At 36.6% G+C, this 24,056-nt stretch overlaps 1 long non-coding RNA gene across 2 annotated transcripts in view; it reads left to right on the top strand.

Annotated features, from left to right (window-relative positions):
* LOC120322502 overlaps positions 1 to 24,056 on the top strand; it is a 114,466-nt gene that overhangs the window by 40,307 nt on the left and 50,103 nt on the right. For both annotated transcript variants that reach the window (XR_005562263.1, XR_005562264.1), the window contains exon 3: positions 18,355 to 18,413. This is a non-coding gene — a long non-coding RNA (uncharacterized LOC120322502). The remainder of the gene's footprint in view (positions 1 to 18,354; positions 18,414 to 24,056) is intronic.

Genomic DNA, 24,056 nt, shown 5'->3' with positions numbered 1-24,056 from the left:
TCTTATTTATATGGAGATATTAGGCTGGCAGGGGGGGAAGAAACTTTTAAGTTGGAATAGCAAAAATTGCTAGGTAATAGCACTTAAAATAACAGAAAAATAAGAAAAAAGTGAAGCAACAGTAGATAAAAACAACAGAAATATAGAACTAGAATACAAATATTTAAGGAAATCTTAGGATTACAAAATCATAGTTTGTGAATCAGCGCATGAAACATGTCAGTACAGAAAAAGAAAAGCGAATATTGCAGAAAAAATGAAAAAAATATTAAGCAAAACCCTATAAAATATGTTATGCACTATAAATTATTGTTTCTACTAAAAAGAGTGATGATTTTCTCTGGAGTTTTTACTTACATTTATTAAGAAATTCTAAATTATTGAATAAGTTCATTTTAAAAGGGACATCTGAATTTTTTTTCTTATGTTTTTGTTACAGGAAAACAGAGTGAGAAATCCACTACTGCATTTTTACAAGCATTTGAATGTATCCTCAGAGTATTATTTCCACTCTACAAGAGTACATAAAGAAATTTCCCTCAGTTTCTCAAATGTCAAGCTCATTTCACCCTCTAGACCTCTCCGTAGACAAACCAACTGAAAACCAGTTGAAATTCAGTTCTTCATCTGAAAAATGGGGACAATGTTTTCCCACTCAAATTGTTCTGTTTTAGTTTTTTTCTTGTTTTGTTTTTTTCCCTAATCTTCAGCTTTGTGGGAAAAGGATTATGCCTTATCATTACAGATATGTGAACTAAGGAGTTTTGGCTTTTCTAATAAGTGTCTACAGTAGAAAAAATATTTTACTTTGGAAAGAAAAAAAAGACTTTCACTCAAACATCTTTTATCTTCTAAAGTAATAAAAAAATAATAAATTGAATCAAAGTGAAAACTGTCAAACCATTTTCTTGGATATATATAAACAAGACAGCAATTTTCCATGGCTGTTTTAAATGAAACATTTTCTGAGTAAATCCATTCAGACTCTATAATATATAGTTTTTAATCATTAATGACTTCTGTTGTTTAAGTATCTTTGATGGAAGTTATCCAGAAACCGTAAGTCCCTATGGCTATTACTTGAACATACATCAGAATACTCTTAAAGAAAATAGAAGAACATTTAAAATAACTTACATTTTTAGTGCCTAGTTTTTAAAACTTATAAATGTACACACATCTTCATAGATCCATGAATATTCAGTCTTAACCCTCAATGAGGTTTCAAAATACAGTTTAAAAGCAGTGGAAAATACTGAAATCATAATCAGACAGTATGAGAAAAATTGGCTCTAGAAGGCGAAAGGGTCATTTTCCCACACTGAGAAATTTTCAAAGGTAGGATTTTAATTACAACATACCCTCTCTGAGTGCTCAGGCTCACAATACAGAAGGTATCCACAGGGCAGAAAAGAAATCCACAGACCTCTAAAAATACTAGTAAAAAAATTTCTTAGAAATTAATGCCAATGCTTTTAAAATGCTTTAGGGGCTTTCGTTGCACTTTTCTGGAAACATAAGCTGGGACAGAAACAGGAGAAGTTGAGTGTTGCGGTCTGCTTCGATGTTTCCTCATCTTATAGCAAAAGCCACAAGACACAAATCCAAGAGTAGCAGCTAGACATAAAAAAACAGGTGAGTTTTCAGGCAACAGGAGCAATAACAATGTCGAGAATTAAAAGGTTCAGCTATGACAACAATTTTCTCTGGTTTTAAATAAGTACATGCAAGAGGTTTAGTTTTGTTTTTCCTAGCTTAAAGTTTGACCCAGAAGTCACAGTGTACTACTTTCTTGTGTGCTACAGAGAAATGAAAACATAGAGGCATGTATAAAAGTACGTATTTGTGTCAATAGATAATAAGAGAAAATCTGCATGTGGTGTTTGCATTGGTTCAGGTGGGTTTTTTTTGTTCAACAAACAGCAAAATCAGGATTTCTTTAAAAGAAATAGACTAGGAGTAAACGGTATTAGGGTATGCTCAGAATCTCCCAGAAGACCAATTTTCAAATTATTTAATTTCAAAATAATAGAATTATTGCTTATTAAATGCCAATTACCAATTGCCAATTACCTTGAAATTAATATATATATGCTATATACCCCCTATCCACAAATACAACAAACAAACATAAAAACCCCACCAACAACAATCAAACAGATCCTTTATGTGATAATAAACCATATTTAATGATTGATTGATTGCCATTAACTTTTAACAGGAAGAGCTTGACTTGGGAGTTGGAACTACACCTAGCATAGCTTTTATTGACTATTCAGTGATTAATGACTAGTCAAAAAAAGATCCACCTGCAATAAAATAATCTGAATTGATCTATTGTTATAATGCTAGAAAATATTGAATATTACAGAAGTTATATGTCTTGAGAGCTCCCAAGTACCTGTAATTCCTGCAGAAATTATTGTGTTTGGAGTGTTTGGCTGATTTAAAGATTGAAGCTTGATAAAGCAAGAACATATCAAAAAATCAAAACATAAAATACAGCTCTAGAAGAATCTATGGAATAAGACACTCTGCAGTTTGACAGCTTGTAATGCAAATGAGTGATAAAAGTTCATTTCAATACAAGCTATGAAAATACAGAAAGAAAAAGGATAATCCATGTTATTATCAGACATGTTTTAAGAACTAAGTTCTAAACTACTCAAAAACTGTTGTTTCTGTTGTTCCCAAAGAAACATAAATTCAACATGTTCAAAACAAAAATACATTTTCACTGAAAAAACTTTAATAAGAAAACCACTGTGTGAAATCTTAATTACAATACAAAAGTTATCTTTTTTTCTGATTATCCTCTTTGAGTAAAATTATTGCATATTTTAAAGGTCAAGTAGGTAAAGACTGATTCTGACTTATATAAAAATTGATTTTAAAGGACTGCTTATAAGAACTCTATCAGATTACTAATGTCAGGCAATAACTTTTTCCTTGAAAAAGAATTACTTGCAGATACCTTCCCTTAAAATTTTGTAAAAGTGACACACTACTATTTTCAGAATGACCATAATAACTAAACACTTTTAAAATCTTGATTATTTGATGTAAATTAACTACACTTTGCTAATTAATTAAATAAAAATGTGTTTAGAATATTAAAAAAACCCTGCTATTTTAATTTATTTTGTCTGGTAAAATCCAATGGTTTGTGCTCCCTCTACTGGCAGTGAAAATTCTGCATAACAAGAACTGCCTGCTAAAAATAACTGAGGTTCACAAAATAATTAAACACAGAAGAATTTGCAATACTTTGACTTTTGCATGGGTGCACCAAAGTACACTCACAACACAGAATAATCTTCTCTAGTTAGAGAAGAGAAATATTAGCCTGGGGAGAAATATGATCTCTTTCCAGATATTTTAAGATGAGAATTAAATGCATTTTCTTAAATTCAAGGAATTGTGAACTCCTTTCAGGTCACTTTGTGACCTGAAAACCCCTTCTCCTGGTATTCACATACCCTGTACACATTTTAAACAATATATTTTTGTTCCTACCCTTTAAAGGTACAAATACATATGAGTGACATTTAGATAATTTTTAACAAAGCATAATAAGTAAAAATGTTTATTAAAGATTAAAGAATAGCTCTGACTGCAGCTTTTGCTCTACTAGCAAGCATTAAAAAATGATTGATGAATTCTCTCATGCTTTTTGGAAAGAGAGAAAGAGGAAAAAGAAGAAAAGTAGTACAATCAATCACAATGGTCTCTGGTGCTACTGGCTCAGAACTTGATGATTTAAGACCTGTAGCTCTTGCTAAGATAACAGTGAACAAAAGTTCTCCAAGAAACTAAACCAAATTAACTAGCAGTTCCCATGCTGCTGAAACACAAAAAAAGCCTATTACAAACAACTCAAATGAGTGATATTAGTTATAGCTGTAGATCAGTGGCTATTCTCATGTTATATCCAAGTAGAGCTGTCAGAAATAGATTGTTTATAAACAAGTTACCTTACTATAAAATTATATTTGCAATTATATTACAGGTTCTGGAAGTTCTAGGCTTTTGCTCTATACAAGATGAGATGAGACAGTAACAATGATCTCTCTAGATTTAAAAATAAATATGAACCTTCTCCTGACTCTTACATGAAAGTGTCATGGACAATGAACTCATGGAGATTTCTTCTGTCATGACTGTATCCTCAGTCATACATCCTCAGTCAAAACCTAATTTGTATCTTAGGTTTTGAATTCCAAAAATTCCAGTCAACAAAGCATAACTGTTTAAAGAGTCCTTGTTCCAAGGCTCAGCCTTGACTTTTCCTTAATACTATCACTTCTTATTTTTCTTCCATAACAATTTTAACATGCTACTGAAGCCTAAAAGGAGCTCACAGGACACCATGAAAGGAAGATGTACAGCCCTATAGTTTTATCTGTGTGTAGAGAAGATACCAGTGTTGCCTCTGTCTTACAGATATCTCTGCATGCTATGACTGTAAATCTTCCAAGTACATTCTAATTTACTCCTGTTTCCTTCACAGGCAAAAATTTGGATCAACTGTGGCTTCCACTTGGTAAAAATCTAGCTTGTTAAATAAGCAAGTGACTGTTGTCTTTTTTTTTCTAATTTGTTATTTTTTTTATCGCTCATGCCTTATGATATCTTGGGTGACTTTCAGAGATCACATGTTTGGAAAAAATCATAGAACCATAGAATCATAGAACATACTGAGTTGGAAGGGACACATCAGGATTATCAAGTCCAACTTGTGGCCCTGCACAGGACATCCGAGAATCACACGATGTGACTAAAAGCATTGTCCAAACACTTCTTGAACTCAGGCTTGGTGCTGTGACCACTTCCTTGAGGAGCCTGTTCCAGTGCTCAGTCACTCCCTGGGTGAAAAACCTTTCCTGATATCCAGCCTAAACCTCCCCTGATTCAGCTTTATACCATTTCCTTGATTCCTGTCACTGGTCATGAGACTGAAGAGATTAGTACCTGCCCTTCAGCCTACCCTCCTGAGGATGTTGAAGACCACAGTGAGGTGTCTCCTTCAGGCTGTGACCTAGAGAAGTGACCTCAGATGCTCCTCTTGAGGAGTGGCTATATATCACATTATAGCTGCATCCATGAATCATAGAGAAACATATATACTTTAACACATATCTACAAACGTATTTCACTTTGTAGTCTATTTAGAGACTTTTAAATACAACAGAACTCTAAATCAAAAAAAAATCAGTCTCTACATCTAAGAAGCATCTCAATCAATAGTTAAAAAATTGTTTGGCAGTTGAAACTGAAGTAGACAATTGTTCTCTATTTCTTCAGTATTCTCCCTTAATAAGGAACTATCTTTTCTTTACACGCACAGTTGAGTTACACAAGGATGCAAGAAAACACCACCTCTACCTCTCTGAAAGGCTTGCTTTAGGGTAACAATTTACTATGAACTCTATATATGTGAGAAATGGCAATTACCCTCTAGCCACCTGTCTCTCTAGGTGAATAAACACTCTTCAGTAATCTATACCCTGCAATAAAACATAGCTCTTAAGAGCTTTTCCTGGAACAGCACCATCAACATCTGAAAACTGCAACAGATACTAATAACAGTAGCAAGCATGAATAGAGACAACTTTGATTGCTGTATTTGCAAATTTTCCATACTCTTATTCTCTGTTTTCAGGATTAGCAAGAAAATTGATAATCCTAATACAAAGCATGTGAGCTATTCGCACAGTTCTTGATGGTATTCCACAGGTGTTTAATGTTCTTGTTAGGAAGGGGTGGGGGAAGCTATTTGCTACAAGCACAGCGATTTGAGGAAAGTTATTTGTTTACTTCTCTTCCTTCATTAAAATTATTATTTAAATTATATTTATAGTTATTTTATATTAGCCAAAAAGGTTTTGTAGAAACATTTTGTTTCATTTAATTTTGTTCTTCTCTCCTAAACATGAAATCTCAACTTGCACTTTATTATATTTACAGTCAGCCCAGGTCATTACAACTCTATGCATAGATTTCCTTTTATTTTATATGGAGATGAAATATAGACTACAGCTATTAAGATGCAATAATGAAGTTTAACAATTTTGTTATACTTGGGTAAAATTCTATTTATAATCTAATAGCATGAAAGACTCAAGGCAGGAATTAAACTGATTTTCACCTCAAGCAGATAAACTAGTCACCTGCCGGGCTAATTTTTTTGCTTAATCATTAATTAACATTAGCCTGATGATTTATTTTACTGACATTTTAATAAACTCAACTGAGTAATAATGTATGATCTGCTTAATATATACTACAGATGTAATATGATTTTATGCTTACACAATTAAACTACTTCATGACTTATTTGCAAAGTTTTAGTGTTAAAAGAGTACAGGAGATGTGGTTATCTTTAGATCATTAGGTTCATTAGTTCATCTCTGATATTAGTTCCCATATTGTAGGTACGAAAGTCCTTTCTCAGCTGCCACAGGCAGACTCCCTTTAGCTTCCATCACTACAATTTTCTATGTATTACAGTTGAATAGAATATCAGTTTAAAAATCAAAACAAAAAAGTCATGTTTGGAAGATTCTTAGAACAGCAAAACTATCGTGAAAAGTTCCTGAACAGATGTGTTGGTGAATTAATTATTACAGCTATACAGTATTGCCACCGTTTGTGTTTCTGTAGTATAAAAAACAGTAAGCGTAATAAGCGCAATAAGTTTCTGTAAGTCCAACAAAGGATCATGAATATGATTAAGGTTCTGAAGCATCTCTCATATGAAAAAAGTCTGAGAAAGATGGGACTGTTCAGCCTAAAGAAGTCTTAGGCGTAATCTTATCAATAATATAAGTATCTGAAGGGAAGGTACAAAGTAAATTGAGCCAGGCTCTTTTCAGTGATGCCCATTAACAGGGCAAAACAGAAACACAGGAGGTTACATCTGAACATAGAGAAAAGCTTCTTTTACTATACAAGTGACTCAGCACTGGCACGGATTGCCCAGGGAGGCTGGGGAGTCATAAGCCTTGGAGATTTAAAAATTCATCAGTACATGGTTCCAGGAAACCTACTCTAGGAAAACCTATTGAGGGTATTGGACTTGTCCCTTCCAATCTCAACTATTCTGTGATTCTTTGACCAAACATACTGTCTAGCCTCTATCTCAGTTTATAATTGCTAACATTATTTTATCTGAAATTAAAATTTATCCAGAAATAAACTTTGTATACATAGAACTATTTATTCTTACTATTTTATACAAAAGCAAATCTGTGGAAATTGTTTTCTGCAGGTTTACCTTTTGCAGGGGTAGAAGCTGGGCACTAATTGGATAATGAACAATTCTTTAGATAAGAACTGAGGTGACCTACTAGACAGTAAGCTAGATTTGAGTTAGCAATGTACCTGAGGAGCAAAGAAAGATAAAACATATTTACTTGTGTCAGCAGGAACCTACCCACTAAATTAAGACAGAATTAATCTACTGATTGCTTCTTCCTCCTCACTTAATATTCGTTAGTCAGCATCTGGAATACATCCAGCTTGGGGATCCCAAGCAAAAGGAAGGTGTTGATAGTCTTGAAGCAAGTCACATGGCCAGGAGCATGGAGTACATCCCACACAAGAAGAGGTTGAGGAAACTGCACTTGCTCACCATGGACAGTTTCAGGCAGATGTGGTAGAACTCATAGCAGTCTCCAATATATTAGAGGAAATTGTTAAAAGTACAGAGGCAGGCTGTTAAGAAAGTTAATGGGGAGGAGAAACAATGGTATAAGGTGAAACAAGAGAGGATCTGACCTGATACTAGTGAAAATAAATTCACGATTAAAACAGTTAAGCAGTGGGATAGGTTACCTTGAGGGGTTATCATTTACCATTCTGGGGAATTTTCAAGTCCCAAAAGCACGGAGCTTTGGGTAATATGGACTTAATTAATAGTTGGTGCTGCTTTGAGCAAAATGTTGTAGTAGAAACATCTTAAGTCCCTTTCAAACTGAAGTATTCTATGCAGTCAGTGGTTTTTTTGAATAAAGACAACTTCAATTAGAATACATTAGGTATGATGAATGACGTGAGATAATGTACTGAAAGAAGAAATAGAGTTATTTTTAATTTACCACAGAGTGATAATTTAAAATCCAAAGGTGGATGAGTGGTGCAATATGTTCTTCAATCAGAATGTTGTTATAAATCCTTTATTGTTCTAGTGGTTAATTAAGATTTAATATCCACTGTTAAAATACAATGCTTCAACCACTTTCAAGTTTGTATTAGAATAACTGCAGCAACATTATTACCCCCTCTGAATCTGCAGATTTTTTTTTCTTTTTTTTCTTTCTTTTTTTTCTTGAAATGTTTCTAACCATAGTTGCTGAACTTTCAAGATCTTTCAAATGTAACTTTTTGGCTGTCACTTCATAATATGTAATTTTAGTTTGTTGCAACAGCAGTTTTCAGCTTTGGAAAGATATGATTCTAAAGGTATGAGTTTTCAAAATACAGATTACAGAAATATAAAGTCACCAAGAGTTTGTTTTGGTTCTGAGGGCAAAATAGGTCTCCTGGTTATTTATCAAAGCAAAGCTTTTTCAAATTGATATTACTATGTCTTTCTCTCTGCTACTATCCCATATACAAGTAACAGAACTTGGGCTAGCCACAGTTATCCACTGCAGCACTTCAGCACTTCAGCTTGTCGAATACCATACAACTGATTTCTTTCCTGGTCCTTCTGGACAGAGCCTTTCTACCCTTGAGCAGATCGGCCCTCCCACCCACCTTGTTGTCATCTGCAAACTGACTAAATATGTATGCACTTAATCCCCTTGTTCAAATCATTGATAAAGATGTTAAACAGGATTAGCCACAATGGTGAGCCCTGGGGAACACTTGTGACTGGCTACCAGCTGGATGTAACTCCATGCATCATCACTATTTCAGTTTGGTCATCCAGACAGTTTTTCACCCATTGAAGGGTGCATCCATCCAAGCAATGAGCATCCAGTTTCTCCAGGAGAATGCTGTGGGAAATGGTGTCAAAGACTTTACTAAAGTCCAGGTAGACAACATCCACAGCCTTTCCCTCATTCAAAAAGCAGGTAACCTTGTCATTGAAGGAGATCCAGTTGGTCAAGCAAAACCTGCCTTTCATAAACCCAGAGTGTTTGGGTTCAGTCCCCTGTTTGTCCTGCAAGTGCTGCATGATTGGCACTCAAGATAATAGGCTTCATGACCTTTCTAGCACCAAGGTCAGGTTGACAGATCTGTAGTTCCCTAGATCCTTCTTATGGCCCTTCTCGTTGATGGGCATCACATTTACCAGCTTCTAGTCAACTGGACCTCCCCATTTAGCCATGATTGCTAGTAAATTATTGAAATCATTCACTTAGGAAGCATGGACTGGCTGAATGGACAGTGATTATGAACCGGCTGAATGGCAGACCCCAGAGGTTCACAACCAATGTCACAGGGTCTAGTTGAAGGCCTGTCCCCAGCGAGATCCCCCAGAGTCCCACTGTTTAACTTATTCATTAATAACTTGGATGAAGGAGTAGATTCCTCCTCAGTTAAGTTTGCTGATGACACAAAGCTGGAAGGAATGGCCAATATTCCAGAGTCCCGTGCAGCCCTTCAGAAGGACCTCAACGGGTTGGAGAGATGGGAAGAGAAGAACAACCTGAAGGTCAACAAAGACAAATGCAGGGTTTCACACCTGGGGAAGAATAACCCCATGCACCAGTAAAGGTTGGGGGCTGATCTACTGGAAAGCAGCTCTATGGAGAAGGACCCAAGTGTCCTGGTGGACAACAAGCTGTCCATGAGCCAGCAGTTGTGCCCCTGTGGCCAAGAAGATCAATGGCATTCTGTTGTACCTTGGGAAAAGCATTGCCAGAAGGTTTTGGGAAGTGATCCTGCTCCTCTACTCAGTCCTAGTAAGAGTATATCTGGAGTACTGTGTCCAGTTCTGAGCTCCTCAGTAGGGAAGAGCTCCTGGAGCAGGTCCAACAGAGGGCAACAAAGGTGATTAAGGGACTGGAGCATCTCTCTTATGAGAAAAAGCTGAGGGAGCTGGGTTTGTTCAACCTTGAGAAGAGATGACAGAGCATCTACATCTGTAATTATCTGAAGGGAGGGTGTCAAGAGGATGGAGACTCTTCCTAGTGGTGCCAAGCAATAGGACAAGAGGCAATGGGCAGAAACTGATGCTCAGGAAGTTCCACCTAAACATGAGGAAGAACTTCTTTACTGTGCGAGTGACTACACAGTGGAACAGGTTGCCCAGAGGTTGTGGAGTCTTTCTCGCTAGAGCTACTCCAGAACTGTCTGGACACAATCCTGTGCCATGTGCTCTAGGATGACCCTGCTTGAGCAGGAAGGTTGGACCAGATGACCCACTGTGCTATCTTCCAGCCTGAACCATTCCGTGATTCTGTGAAATTGGCTCCATGAGCACTTCTACTAACTCCCTCAGCACTCTTGGGTGGATCCCATCCAGCCCCCTAGACTCGTATGTGTCTAAGTGGTGTGGCAGGTCATCGACCATTTCCTCTTGAATTACAAGGCCTTCATTCTGCACCGTCTCTGTCTTCCAGCTCAGGGGCTGGTAACTCACAGAATAATTGGTCTTACTATCAAAGACAGAGGTAAAGAAGGTATTTAGTACTTTAGCCTTTTCCTCATCCTTTGTCAATATTTCCCCCCTCATAATGGATGGAGATTCTCCTTAGCCCTTCTTTTGTTGCTTATGTATTTATAAAACATTTTTAATTGTCTTTTACAGAAGCAGCAAGATAATGGTAATTTATGATCATTATAGAACAGTGATAACTAAAAGCAATTCAATAAATTTAATATTCATTGCTTTTAAGATAGATAAGTTAGTTTACACCATCATCTGCAGTCAATAGTGCAACCTAGATCTGTTAGTTAACTAAAGAACAAATAGGATAAGTAAGCAGATTTGAAATACTGAAATACTGAGTTGCAAGAAAGCAAATTGGAAAATCTATCCAAAATTAGGGAAAGAATGGGGATATGAACACATGAAAAAAAACAACCAACCAACCAACCAAAAAAAACAAACAAATCCTTTCCCCTCAAATAAACCACCTTACACTAAAAAACCCCAAACCTGAGGAGTATTTTATGAAGTGGAGAGTTTTCTCCTCCTCCTCAGCCAGTTTGCCAAATCAAACATACCATAGCAAAATCATGATATAACATAGGCTTTTGTGGTTGGTATAGTAATTAATTCCCTTACAACTTTCAGTTCAGAAATGGCTTCAGATTCTAAAAAACTGGAGTGTAAGGAGTATGGGAAATCTAAGATACATCAAGAGGAATGTACCTGACTGACAGGCTGCCAGGTCAAGTTGGAGGGGCGGGGGGGAAGAATTACAAGTGATGCAGATTTGCTTTTATTTATTTAAACTCAATCTAATTTCTCTAGTTCACGATAACTTTATCTAGATGTAATGTTGTGGTATAGAGATACAGACCATTTACATTTCAACCACTAACAGTGGTCTTAAAAATATGACTTTCTGTTGCTCAGACTACTTGTGTGTGACAAGGTTATTTTGTTAAATGAAAAACAGCACAGGAGTTGTTTTATGGGATAAGAAATTACTGATTGACAGTGATGCTTTAAGGTCCATCTGATTTTTTGATTTTTCTAATTTTTATAAGTTTTATAAGTGGTTATTTAGCAGAAGTAGATTTAGAAGCAGCAGCATTTCATTCCTTTACCCTTAACACAGAAGCTACATAGATTACCAGCCCTCTAACCCCATTCTATACTCCCCATATTAATTCTAACCCTGGATTCCATTAGAATATGTTTAATCTCACTCTAAGATAGGCCTGTTCTGTTTGGAGAATGCTTGTATCTTAGCCTAAACCGCAGAACACGGTCAGAAACTGGGTGACTGTGTACCCTTTGTGCTCTGAAGGAGATGAAGATTGATGAAGAGGTGGTCTCAAAAGACCCCAGCCCCAACTCCCAAGAGGCGGATCAAGGATGGTCCAGGGCAAAAGCCAGTGGGTGGACAAAACCTGGGATTGGAGAAGCAGTATTAAAAATTGTAAACATCTGTAACAGAGAGATGCTTGTGTCTTGTAACCTTGTGCCTCAGAGGCACAAATTAAAACCCTTTCCTTATCTCACCTTCAAAACTAAATTGTCTAGAGATTTTTTCCCCCTGATTTTTTTTTCAGGCAACAGTCTCAACATCTTATCTAGGTTAGTAAAGGAGGACTAAAAAATCCTCTCTTAGACAGCATATCTTCTACCAGTTTTCACATTTTTGCACCTGCAACTACTCACTTTATTCCATGGATATCTTTCAGCAAATCACACACAAACACACACACACACAAAGAAGGACCACAACCAAAAACAAACTGCAAACCAAACAAAACCAAGTTTCTCCCGAGGAACATTAGTAAGAGACAGAAAAAATCATATTTTTTTATCTCATAGTACACTATAGTTCTATAATGGGATAAGTATAATTTAATTTTATTTCCTGAAAAGTTGCTAACATGGTTAAGGGAGTGTAATACTAGGTAGGACAGACTTTTATGAATGTTTGCAAATATCAGGTTGCTCTTTAGCTGTTTTTTTGGTTGTCGTTTGCTTTCTTTATACAAACAAAAGCTGCAGAAGTACTCTCAGTACTGAATCAATTAAAGGGGCTGCAGCTCTTATCTGTGAAGAGTGACTGAGGGATCAGGGTGTATTTGGCTGGAGAAGAGAATTTGAGTTTACAGAAAGAATTGCATGCTGTACCTGTGTTAGTAAATAAATCTTCTTCAAGATACAAGCTTGAGCACTGGCTCACAACTGCCCCTTCTGTTCACTTATTGGCATGAACCTTATGGTTTTAGCCTGCGTCAGATAGGTTCTCCTAAATGAACCTCAAAACCTGTTCAGGAACTAGCAGAGGACAGATCCTGGTACACAACATGTATTTACCCACTCTAGTTAAAGGGAGAAAGAGTTTTGCTGTAAAGACATGAGCCATCCAGTGTTAGCAGTCCTCAGGTAAAAAAAGCCCTGTTTGTGGTTAAAGTTTATTTGTATGAATGTACCTATAGAACTATTTTCCTCCTCGTGAGCTTTTTCTTCTAATGTTTAATATCTCGCTTTATTAATGAGTTCTAAATAAATCAGTTTTATAACAGCAATGTGTCTTTAATATATTTGTTCCCTATGTTTATGAGTATTTTATTTCTCATCATAACCATGTAACAGCAACATAAGATGTTCAGGGACTCGTGTACTAGAAAATTATGGAATAGGCTGTCAAAACAAAAAAGTTTCCCTCTGCAGATCACTTTTCTTCTATCCATCAGTTAGTTTTTGTTCCAGTTAATTTAGCTGTAGAAGACTTCAGTATTTTTATAAAATTCTTAAATATTTTGAATATTGTCTGACTCTTTGCTTGCCAGGGGGACTCTGTGTGCTGACTATACTTTGTGTATCTCTGTGTGGCCTCACTGCCCTATCTGTTAAATAATTCTGTGGTCTGCTTTGATCCAGTGAAAGAGTTGCAGTCCCTTCCAAAACCTAGTTTATATTGCAAAGAGAACACTAGCCTTTACATGAACAACTTCTTTAACTGAAGTAGCAAAATATAGAGAAAGCTCAGGAAAATAACAGGGAATCAGAATATGAGAGAGTCATTTTAGGAAATTAACCATTTCCAAAATAATAGCAGTAGAGTTGCTCTTTAATTAAGAGTTCTACAGACACTTGGTTATTGATATGACTTCTACTGGCACAAAATTTGATACGTTGTTGTGGTGGGTTGACCAGATGCCAGACCTTCACTTACTTGCTCTCTTATTCCCCCTTCTTGACAGGAAACGGGTGAGAAAATAAGAGGTAAAAACTCATGGGTCTAGGTAAAGACAAAGAGATAAAGATAAAGGAGATCACTAACCAATTACTATCACAATCAAAACAGACTGGAATCGGGGAAAATGAATAAACTGAAATACTGCCTCTCCATCCTTCCTTTTTCTCAGGCTCAACTTTACTCCTTCATTCCTAAGTCCTCTATCTTCCCCCATCCCAAGCAGCAGAAAGAAATGGGGGGGGGGGGGGGGGGGGTCAAGCCATAACAGTCCATCCCTGCAGCTCCTTCCTCCACATGTGCTGCAGTGCTTGTCAGGGCAATCTGCTCCATCATGGACTCTGCAGGAAAGAGTCCCTTCAGGAAATATCTACTTACTCCATCATGGGGAAGTATACAGGCTGCAATGTGGTTGTCTGCTCTAGTGTAGTCTTCTCCACAGGTTGCAGGGGAATCACACATAGGCAAGCGGTGGTGGAGGTGCATAACAGGAGCAGAGGCATTTAGTATCTGTGCCAGATATACTACACTTTGTTTGTATTTTCTTGTGTTACCTTAAGAACTTACCTTACATCCTGCAGGACTTACCTGCTGAGCTCAGATAAGTTCTGGGAATCTTTGCACTTCGTAATCAAAACTTTCACCTAGTTCTTTCTTTTTCTGGTTGTTGAGTTTTGTTTGAGTTTTTTTTTGGTTTATTCTTCCCTATTTATCTATTTCTTTAGGTTTTATAATTTTAAAAATTCAGGTATTATTTTCTTAGATCATTCTATAGAACTGAGTGTTTATTCTGTTTGGTAGGAAGGAATATACAATTATGTGTTCTGCTCTACATAAATTTGTGTTCATAAAAATAGTGCCTAAGTCTGAAAATGTCTATCATGCTTGCCATTGACAAAAGCATTTTGTATAGATCACTACCAATGTCTGTGTGGGCAGCAAAAGCACTTGAAGAAAGAGAATTTGAGAAAAAACTATGCACAATCAATTCCTTTAGAAACAGTTTATTTGATCACGTAGCTATGGCACGATGACTTGTTTCTAAAGAAATTTAAAGAGAAGTCTGCAAAATCTACTGGTGAAATTCACCCTAGATGTGTCTGCTGAATTGCACCTTTTAATGTGAGAAAGGATTATGTCCAGAGTAGTACAATTTGCTGTCATTCCCTGGCTTACAGTCTAGATCTGTTCTAGTATATATAAATATATGTAGTTTACTCTCTAGAATTCTGGACAAGAGGAAACAAAAAAACTAAGTGAAACTATGTCTGAACATCATATACTTAATTTCTCCTTCTCTTGAACTTGAGGTCAGCTAGAACTGTCAAGAAGAAAATATATGAACAGCTGAATTATTCAGCAAAACAATGCAGTACTAGATGAGCAAAATAATATAAATAGAACAGACATTGAAATGCTTTCTATTATATGATTTCTAGCCTTTTATGCCTCTGAATAATTTGAAATGCAAGCAAACAGGCAACTGAGGCAGTTTTTTTTTATTTTTATCTTATTGTTCCCTTCGTTTTGTGTAACTTACCCCATTTTATGAATGTATCATGTGAAAGGCAGAACAATGATTACAAAATATATAATATTAATGCAATTATTGATATAATATTAAAGAAATAAACTTATTTAGCTCCTGGTCATGGAAAATAATCTTTTTTTTTTTGAAAGACTTGTGCACTGGTGCTATCTGAACTCTTTTTATGACCCCAGTACTGAAAAGTGCATTCACTGTTGCCCATTTCTGCAAGGCATTTTTATCTGTTCTTAAAATTCATGTCCATGCTGTCACTGAATTAATGCATTTTTGCGAATAAACTGGTCTGGAGATGTAGTTGACTACACTGAAAAGAATCTCATTTTATAGATGTAAGCTGAAACACATCATAATACTTTTTGGCAACTTGCTTGGTGAACAGAAAAAATGGGTCACTAATAAGGAATATTCCTACAGACATCCTTCAAACAGGGATACCACCCACTAGATCAGGTTGCCCAGGGCCCCATGCAACCTGACCTTGAACAATTCCAGGGATAGGGCATCCACAACTTCTCTGGGCAGGGCCTCACTACCCTTTGAATAAAGACCTTCTTCCTAACATCTAATCTAAATATAAGTTTAAAACCCTTCCCTTTTGTCCCATCACTATGTGCCCATGTAAAAAGTTACTCTCCCTCTTTTTTATAAGTCCCCTTTAAGTACTGGAAGGCTGCAATGGAGTTTTTTCTCCAGACTGAACAATCCTAGCTCTCTAATTCTGTCTCTGCAGGAGATGTGCTCCAGCCTACATATCATCTTTGTGGCCCTCCTCTGGAACTGCTCTAATAGGTCCACATTTTTATTGTGCTTAGGACTCCACACCTGTAAACAGTACTCCAGGTGTGGTCTCACAAAGGCAGAATAGAGGGGGAGAATCACTTTCCTCAACCTTCTGGCCTCCCCTCTTTTGATGCAGCCCAGGATCCACTTGGCCTTCTGAGCTATGAGAGCACGCTGTTGGCTCATGTCCAGCTTTTCATCCATGAGAACACCCAAGTCCTTCCCCACAGGATTACTCTCAATGTACTCATGTCTGGGATCGCCCTGACACAGGTGCAGCACCCTGCACTTGGACTTGTTGAACTTCCTGAAGTTCTCATGGGCCCACTTGTTGAGCTTGTCCAGGTCCCCCTGGATGGCATCCTGTGCTTCTGTTGTGCCAACTGCACCACTCAGCTTGGTATCATCTGCAAACTTGACGAAGGTGCGCTCAATCTCCCTATGTCATTGATAGAGATACTAAAGGACATAGATCCCAAGACAAAGTCCTGAGAGACACCACTCATCACTGACCTCCACCTGGCCATAGAACCATTGACCACAACACTGACTGTATGCATCTAACCAACTCCTTATCCACTGAGAAGTCCACCCTTCAAATCCATGTCTCTCTGATTTAAAGATAAGGTTGTCATGAGGGACCACGTCAAATACCTTACAGAAATCTAGGTAGATGATATCATTTGGACTTCCCTTGCCAACAATTTCAGTCACCCCGTCATAGAAGGCCACCAGACTGGTTAGGTAAGATTTTCCCGTGGTGAAGCCATGCTGGCTGTCTCAGATTGCTTTGTCTTTAATGTACCTTAACATTGCTTCCATGAGGATCTGTTCCATGATTTTCCCAGGCACAGAGGTGAAACTCACTGGTTTGTAATTCCCTAGATCTTCCTCTCTCCCCTTTTTAAAAATGGGAGTGATGTTTCTCTTTTTCCATTCACTGTGGACTTCTCATGGCCATGACTTTTCAGATAGAATGGCTTCTCAACATCAGCCAGTTCCCGCAGGACCCTGGAATGTCATCAGGCCCCATAGACTTGTGGATATTCAATTTCATCAAGTGGTCTCAAGTTTGTTCTTTGCTTACGATGGGAAGGACTCTGCTCCCCCAACCTCCACCTGGAAGTTCAAGAACTTGACAGACATGGAAAGTCTGACTGCTGGTGAAGACTGAGGTGAAGAACTCATTGAGCACCTCAGCCTTCTCTTTATCTGTTGTCACAAGTTATCCCTTCTTATTGATTAAAGAGTGTACACTTTCCTTGGCCTTTCTTTTTTGACCTATGTACTCATAGAATCCTGTCTTGCTATTTTTCACATCCCTTGTCAAGTCCCGTTCCATCTGTGCCTTAGTTTTCAGTATCCCTGTACCCCTTCTAGGTCTCCTGTCCCTGCTTCCACTGGCTGTGCATTTCCTTTTGTACAGGTTTTGGCTGGGGTAGAGTTAATTTTATTCCCAGTGGCTGGTATGGGGCTACGTTTTACCTTTGTGTTGATCATGGTAATGATCAATAATAGAGATTTTTTTTTTAATTGCTGAGCAGTGCTTACACAGAGCCAAAGCCTTTTCTGCTCTTCCTACTGCCATGATGGCAAGGAAGTTGGGTGTGCATGGAAAGTTGGGAGGAGACACAGCATGAGGGGGACCCAAACAGACCAAGGGGATATTCCTTACCATATGACATCATACTCAGTGTATAAAGTTGGAGGGAAGATGGGAGAAGTGGGGAATGTTTGGAGTGATGGCATTTTTCTTCCTAAATAACTGTTTAGCCTCATGGGGCCCTGGTCTCCTGGAGATGGCTGAATACCTGCCTGCCCATGGGAAGCAGAGAATTCATTTCTTGTTTTTCTTTGCTTTTGTGCATAGTTTTGGCTTTAGCTATTAAACTGTTTCTATCTCAACCCACAAGTTTTTCGCCTTTTACCCTTCCAATTCTCTCCCTGATCCTGCTGGTGGGGGAGTGAGTGAGCAGCTGTGTGGGGCTTGGTTGCTGTCTGCTTAGGGAGTTTTCAAGTTAGAATGGAAAGTAGTATCAAGAGAGCTGAGATGTTCAATTTCTGAATATTCAAGACATATATGGAGGGTGAAGGGTCTCAAACCAGAGTTCTCTCTGTCTTCAGACCAAACTTCATTCAACCTTTCTTACTGATCACTCCCTTCCACCTCTCTTCCTGCTCCAGCAGGTGGTGGGAGTTGAATGAAGAGGAGATTCTGTCAGCAAGTCATTTCTGCAGTTAAGGTAAAGTCTTTTAATATTTATGAAATATTTTCCTAATAATTATAGATCCTTGCCATTGATTTAATGATTGTAAAAAAAAACCTTGAGTTTGAAACTGAATTGAGCTTTAGAACTGGGGCATCAAGAGAATGAAAATCGTATTGTAAATGAGCAACTATCTGAAGTGAAAAAAGTAGAAGAAAATCCAGTGTTCTTGATGCAGTCTTTATGTTATGGAGCTAAGAAAGCAATTGAATCCGTGGCCTGGTCACAGAAGTGAACATCTGCAAGGGTAAATTATAAATTCTCAAAACCTTTGTTAATGAGGAAAACTACAGCATGTACATGTTAATGTGATGTGTACGTGCACATTGTCATAAACCTTATGAAACTGTAGGTCAGAATGCTATTAGTATAATTTAGGAGAATCAACACAATTATTTTGGATTAGATAATGGAAATTGGCATGATAAAAAAGGTCTTGGGAATATGAAACTGTATTATTAAATTAAAACTTCAGCTAAAATGATAAGGTCTGATGATTACATTTTCATTAGTTGTACATTCTGCAGTGTCACATAATAGCTTTGTTGATTGTGCATAATTTACAAGGCTTTAAAATGCAACACAATAATATTGTTGTGTTGGAAAAAAATGGATGGAGCTAAACATAAGTTAAAAGACACATGCAACTACGAGCATGAGTCTCTTATTTTGTTTAATCTGGAGCATTTACTGGAATACAGTTCTACGTTTTTATAAGACATCGAGTTTTGCAATGAAATGGTATTTTACTTGATCGCAAATTAAAAAAAAAATTAGATCTCAGGTGAACTAAACCAGAGAGATGCTACAGAAAGTTGATTAGGTTTATTGTTTGTTTGTTTTTTAATTAAAATGTTGTCAGTTTTGTTTTGGTTTGGGTTATTTTTTGGAAGATGAATGAAAAAAGCAATGTAGAATAACCAGTAAAGGTTTGTGTCACACATGAAACACTTCCATTAGTTTTGTTTTTTTAAAATGATTACTGCACAGACTTTATTGTTAAATATTGGTTTATTATTAAGTGTATATTGTAAACTATACTATATAAGTGGTGAATTACTATGACCAAAGTGCTGACTCTGTTAAATATTTTTACTATTTATTGAATTTTATTTATAAATTCCCATTTAAATATTAATTTTAACTTAAATATTGATAAATAATTTCTCTTTCTAAGGACCTGATTCATCCCAGAGTACATTATTCTGTCACTATAGTCAACCTGAAGCCGTATGTCTGTTCTAATTTATATTTTTCTTTGAATCTTTTGCTTTACCTACTTCTGGTTTTGTGATCACCTATACTTACTGAAGAAAATAGGAAAAAATTACATCAGGAATAGCAGCTGTGGTTTAGACACTGTTATTATGTCTTTATTTGTTATTTGGTCCAGCTCAGTGACAGGCTGTGACTGTGTCCTCCAGAGTTGGTGGTTGCTTTCAAACCATAAAAAACTTGACCAGAATACAAAGGAAGACAATGCCTGGGCAGAATGTGGGGCTGTGGCTTCATGTGACCACGCTGCTGGAAACCATAGGGTCTTGCATTGGGCCCATCAGGACAGAAGGGGTAGGCAGGGCCCATCCCACTGCCTCATCCAGAAGCAGGGCCACCAGGGGCACCAGGACACCCAACCCAGGCATTGGGCATCTCCCTGAGGATGGGCATGTGCTGAGGTCAGGAACAGGCCCAGTGAGGGAAGGCAGGGTCAAACATAGTCCCAGGGTTGCTGGGCTGGGCCAAGGGGACAGCACCCAGTGAGTCCAGACACATGGATCAGATGAGAGCTGCAGTGTGCTATGATCAGCACATGACAAAGGAAGCAGGGAAAGAGCTTGGAGCCATGGGAATGGCATGGGAATGGCATGGCTAAAGTCCTAATATATCCAAAGTGAAATCAAGCCTTAAGGGCAGCCCATCAGACTAAATACAAAGAGTAAAATATGTAATTTTTCTTTAATGATAATAAAGTAAATACTAAGCTTTGTATCGATACAGAAAACCAGAGTGGTTGATCTTACATACCAGATTCTGAAGAAAAGTGCTTGAGCAGCTTGGTTGTGAGAGTTAGTTTTCTACACATAATTTACAGGCAACCCACTAGATGTATTCTCCCCATGGTTAAATTTTGTAATCCTTATACAGTGGTTAATTGATTTTCCCGTTGAAGTTTGGGATTTTTTGGTTTTTTTCTTCAGCTTGTTAATACATGCTTTCTGTGGATCATCTATCAAAGTAAATTTTGTCAGTTAACCTGAACCCCTATGGTTTAAAATAGCATTAGGATGCACTGTCTTAAAACTGGAGGATGCGTTTCTGCTCATGGTTGAAAAGACTATTAACACATTCGTTGTCATGCATATTGTTACTTCTCAGACCTCAGAGAAATCTGAGTCATAGTAATAGATCCATGTGTGAATGTGTGTACGTAAACTCAATGATCGTATAGGTCTTTTCCAATCTAAATGATTCCATTACTTTTATGTATGTATGTACATAAAATACATACATACACGAATGTATTGTCCTTTTCGAATCACTTTTTACTATCTCGTCTTTTATTATGGAACACTTATTACTATGTCTTTTTAATTTGTTTCTTTTAAAGTTATAAGGACCATTCAGATTCAACTGCAGGATAAGAAAACAACTTGTGATGTCAGTGTTCAGATGAAAGCAATAAAACCTCAACTTAATATTCAGATTTCCTATACTGGTATTTACATCTATTAAAACATACATTTATTTGAATAAAAAGACCACTTATCATGTTTTTACTCACCAAAACCATCCAAATAAAAGTAATAGATAGAAGAAAATGTAGTTTAATAAGTTTACCCAAAATTCAGTAGTATGTAACAAATAAGGGAAAAAAAACAGATCTGATCTTCTGTTTTAAAGTTTAATTATGTGAATGTATGTTCTCCATACTGCTGAACTTGCCACCTGTGCATGTTGGAGTCTCAAACACAGTGAAGTCATCCTGACTATCCCACGTTCCCTTCATCCAGGAAGTGATACATTAACCCTGGAAGTTCTAGGAAATTTTAGAATTTGTATTCTTTAAATGTAGTATGATGGTAATCAGTCCATCTTAACACTTCATGATACACCCATCATATTTTGATTTTGATGTCAATAACATATTTACTAGTCTATAAACTAGTGTTAACCCAAATAACTTGTGCTTTTAGTCTTGAAAAATAAAAAAAAATAAGGTCCAGTTTTTCTAAATATTACTGTTTGCATGTGATCATCTCAGAAGTTAATTGATGCTTGTATTTAAGCTGTTGAAGAAAGCCCAGGTGTCTGATTATTGAACATGTCTTAATGGGCCTGGTCAAAAGCTTTGCAAAGTTGAGTATCGAAACAGAAGACTTCATAAACACAAATCACTTTGTAGAAGCTTGACTGAAAACAACTTGAATGAAGTGCTTAAGCTGGTGGAGTTTTCTAAAAACTCACAATATCTAAATATCTCTGAACTGTGGAACCCTAAAACATGTATTATGAAGTTTAAATCCACCAAAAAAACCTCCAAACCAAAACAAAAAAACCAAACCAAACCAAAAAACCCATATGCAAACCAAAAACAAACAAACAAACCCCTCATTTTCATAATTGGAAAAGAGATCCAAATTATTTGACACAAAAATAAATAAATTTTAACTAACATAAATATGTTAGTTCTGTCATTCACTGATACAAAGGAGTACAATGTATTTTCCCACTGTTTTCTGTTTTGTCTAGGTTAATCTTCCTTCAGTGTTATGTTATTCTCTGTTTTTACAGAAAAACTTGCTTTTTTATGTTTTTACACAATTTAATGTTGCTTATTAAATTAACTAGGACTTTAAGTAAATTTGATAAAGAACTATCATTTCTAGGAAAAAATATTTAAAAAAAATATCTTGACATAGTTGCCAAGCATGAAAAACTCCTAGACTCCTTAAACTGGATATAACCTAGGACTACTGTGTCCTAATGCTTCCTCTGAGCAGGTCTATTGAGAACCCATCAACAGCAAGCCCAGTGCAGTTACACTTGTTTTATTATCATTAAATAGCATATTATCATAGTGTAAGGAACTCAACTCTGTCCTGATGATAATGGTGATATGTGCTAGCCTCCACATCAGGTTTGCTGTCTTTCCTGAGTTTGCTAGTAGTTTCACTTCAAACCAGAATTATTACATCAACTTGAAAAAGTCCTGGGATCTATCCCTGATTCACAGATGGCAATAGATGCTGACGACATTTGGACTGGAGTCAATATATGGTTTCCAGAAGGGCTGTGCCAGAACCCAAAAGACCATTCTCATTCATCTTCTAAGATTTGTTTTGTTTGTTTTTTCTCCTCTGCAAATATACATATGTAAGAAGAAAAATATACAACATTTTATTAGACCTTGCTAAAAAAGTTGAGGAGTTTCTCAAAACTTTCAATTTCTTTTCTTTTACCTTTCTTCATTAATTTGAAATACTTTTAATGGTTTGAATATTCAGCATTCTGAATATACAGATTTTCAAGCATTTTGATACAATCTAAAGAGATAGTGAAACATGTACCTCCATACCTGCATTTCAGATTTTCTTCAGTAAACACTTATTCACAGGAGTTTAATATGGGAATATTGAAACAGTGATTTTCCTCAGCCCCTGTGTACCTCCATGTTGATTCAATACTTTTAGCTAGTGCTCATAATAGAAAAATTCTACCAGAATACTGCATTTACATAAGCAAAAGAAATGACTGTAGTGAAGTAACTTATCATGAAGGTTCAACCTTTTTTTACATCTACAGCACCCTATGGATGTTGAATAATCTTCCAGAAATTTCCATCTTAAAACAATGTTTCTCAGTTTTAAAGAGAAGAGACTTAAAAGCATGTTATCACACTCCAAAATGAAAGCAGGAACATTCTCCTATGGCATGGTAAATCTTTCTGATTTCTGAGAATAAAATCAGAAGCTGAGGACAGTCTCACAATCACGTCTCATAAGAATCAGAGGAAATATACATTAACCTTTCAGTTTAGCTGTTGAAGGAATAAACTAAAATCACTAAACAGAACTACCCATTTCCTTCATACCTTCATAAATTCAGTGTTTGTGATCTACATCTATAGGAAAAGAGTTAACAACTTCCTCTATTCCTTTTGCATCCAGCTTTCGTCATTTGGGGAGGAACACAGAGTGCATACCGGTGCTAGAAATCGTTCAGAGAGGGAATATTATATTTTTGGTTTGACTGTAGTTCTCCCGTTTTTCCATTGTCTTATCTAAAAGCAAAGTTTAGGTAAACAGAACTATTTTCATGTTTGGTTTATCTTACTGCTGAATTTTGAGGCTTTGTTAAGCATACTGAAATTCTCATTAACAGATGGGAATGGATTTATTTCATTGCCACAGCTCACACTAAGCCAAGGAAGACAGAGCCAGTTCTGTTAATCATATGACTTGCTTCATTAACGTTCTTTTTTATTTACATTAAATGTGGAATGTTTTTGCAATACGGTTTTCAAAAAGGGAATTATCATAAAATAAGAACAGTTAAAGTTTACTATATCTAATTTGCTATTCTTGTATTCTGAAGGGCTGAGATTTTAGTCTGCAATTA

Source organism: Pipra filicauda, unplaced genomic scaffold (genome assembly GCF_003945595.2).
Source record: "Pipra filicauda isolate LSUMZ 115617 unplaced genomic scaffold, ASM394559v2 scaffold97_size2427393_pilon, whole genome shotgun sequence".
In the NCBI taxonomy this organism is placed as follows: Eukaryota; Metazoa; Chordata; class Aves; order Passeriformes; family Pipridae; genus Pipra; species Pipra filicauda.
The sequence above is the reverse complement of the archived record's forward strand: the minus strand, read 5'-3'. Positions and strand labels throughout refer to the sequence as shown.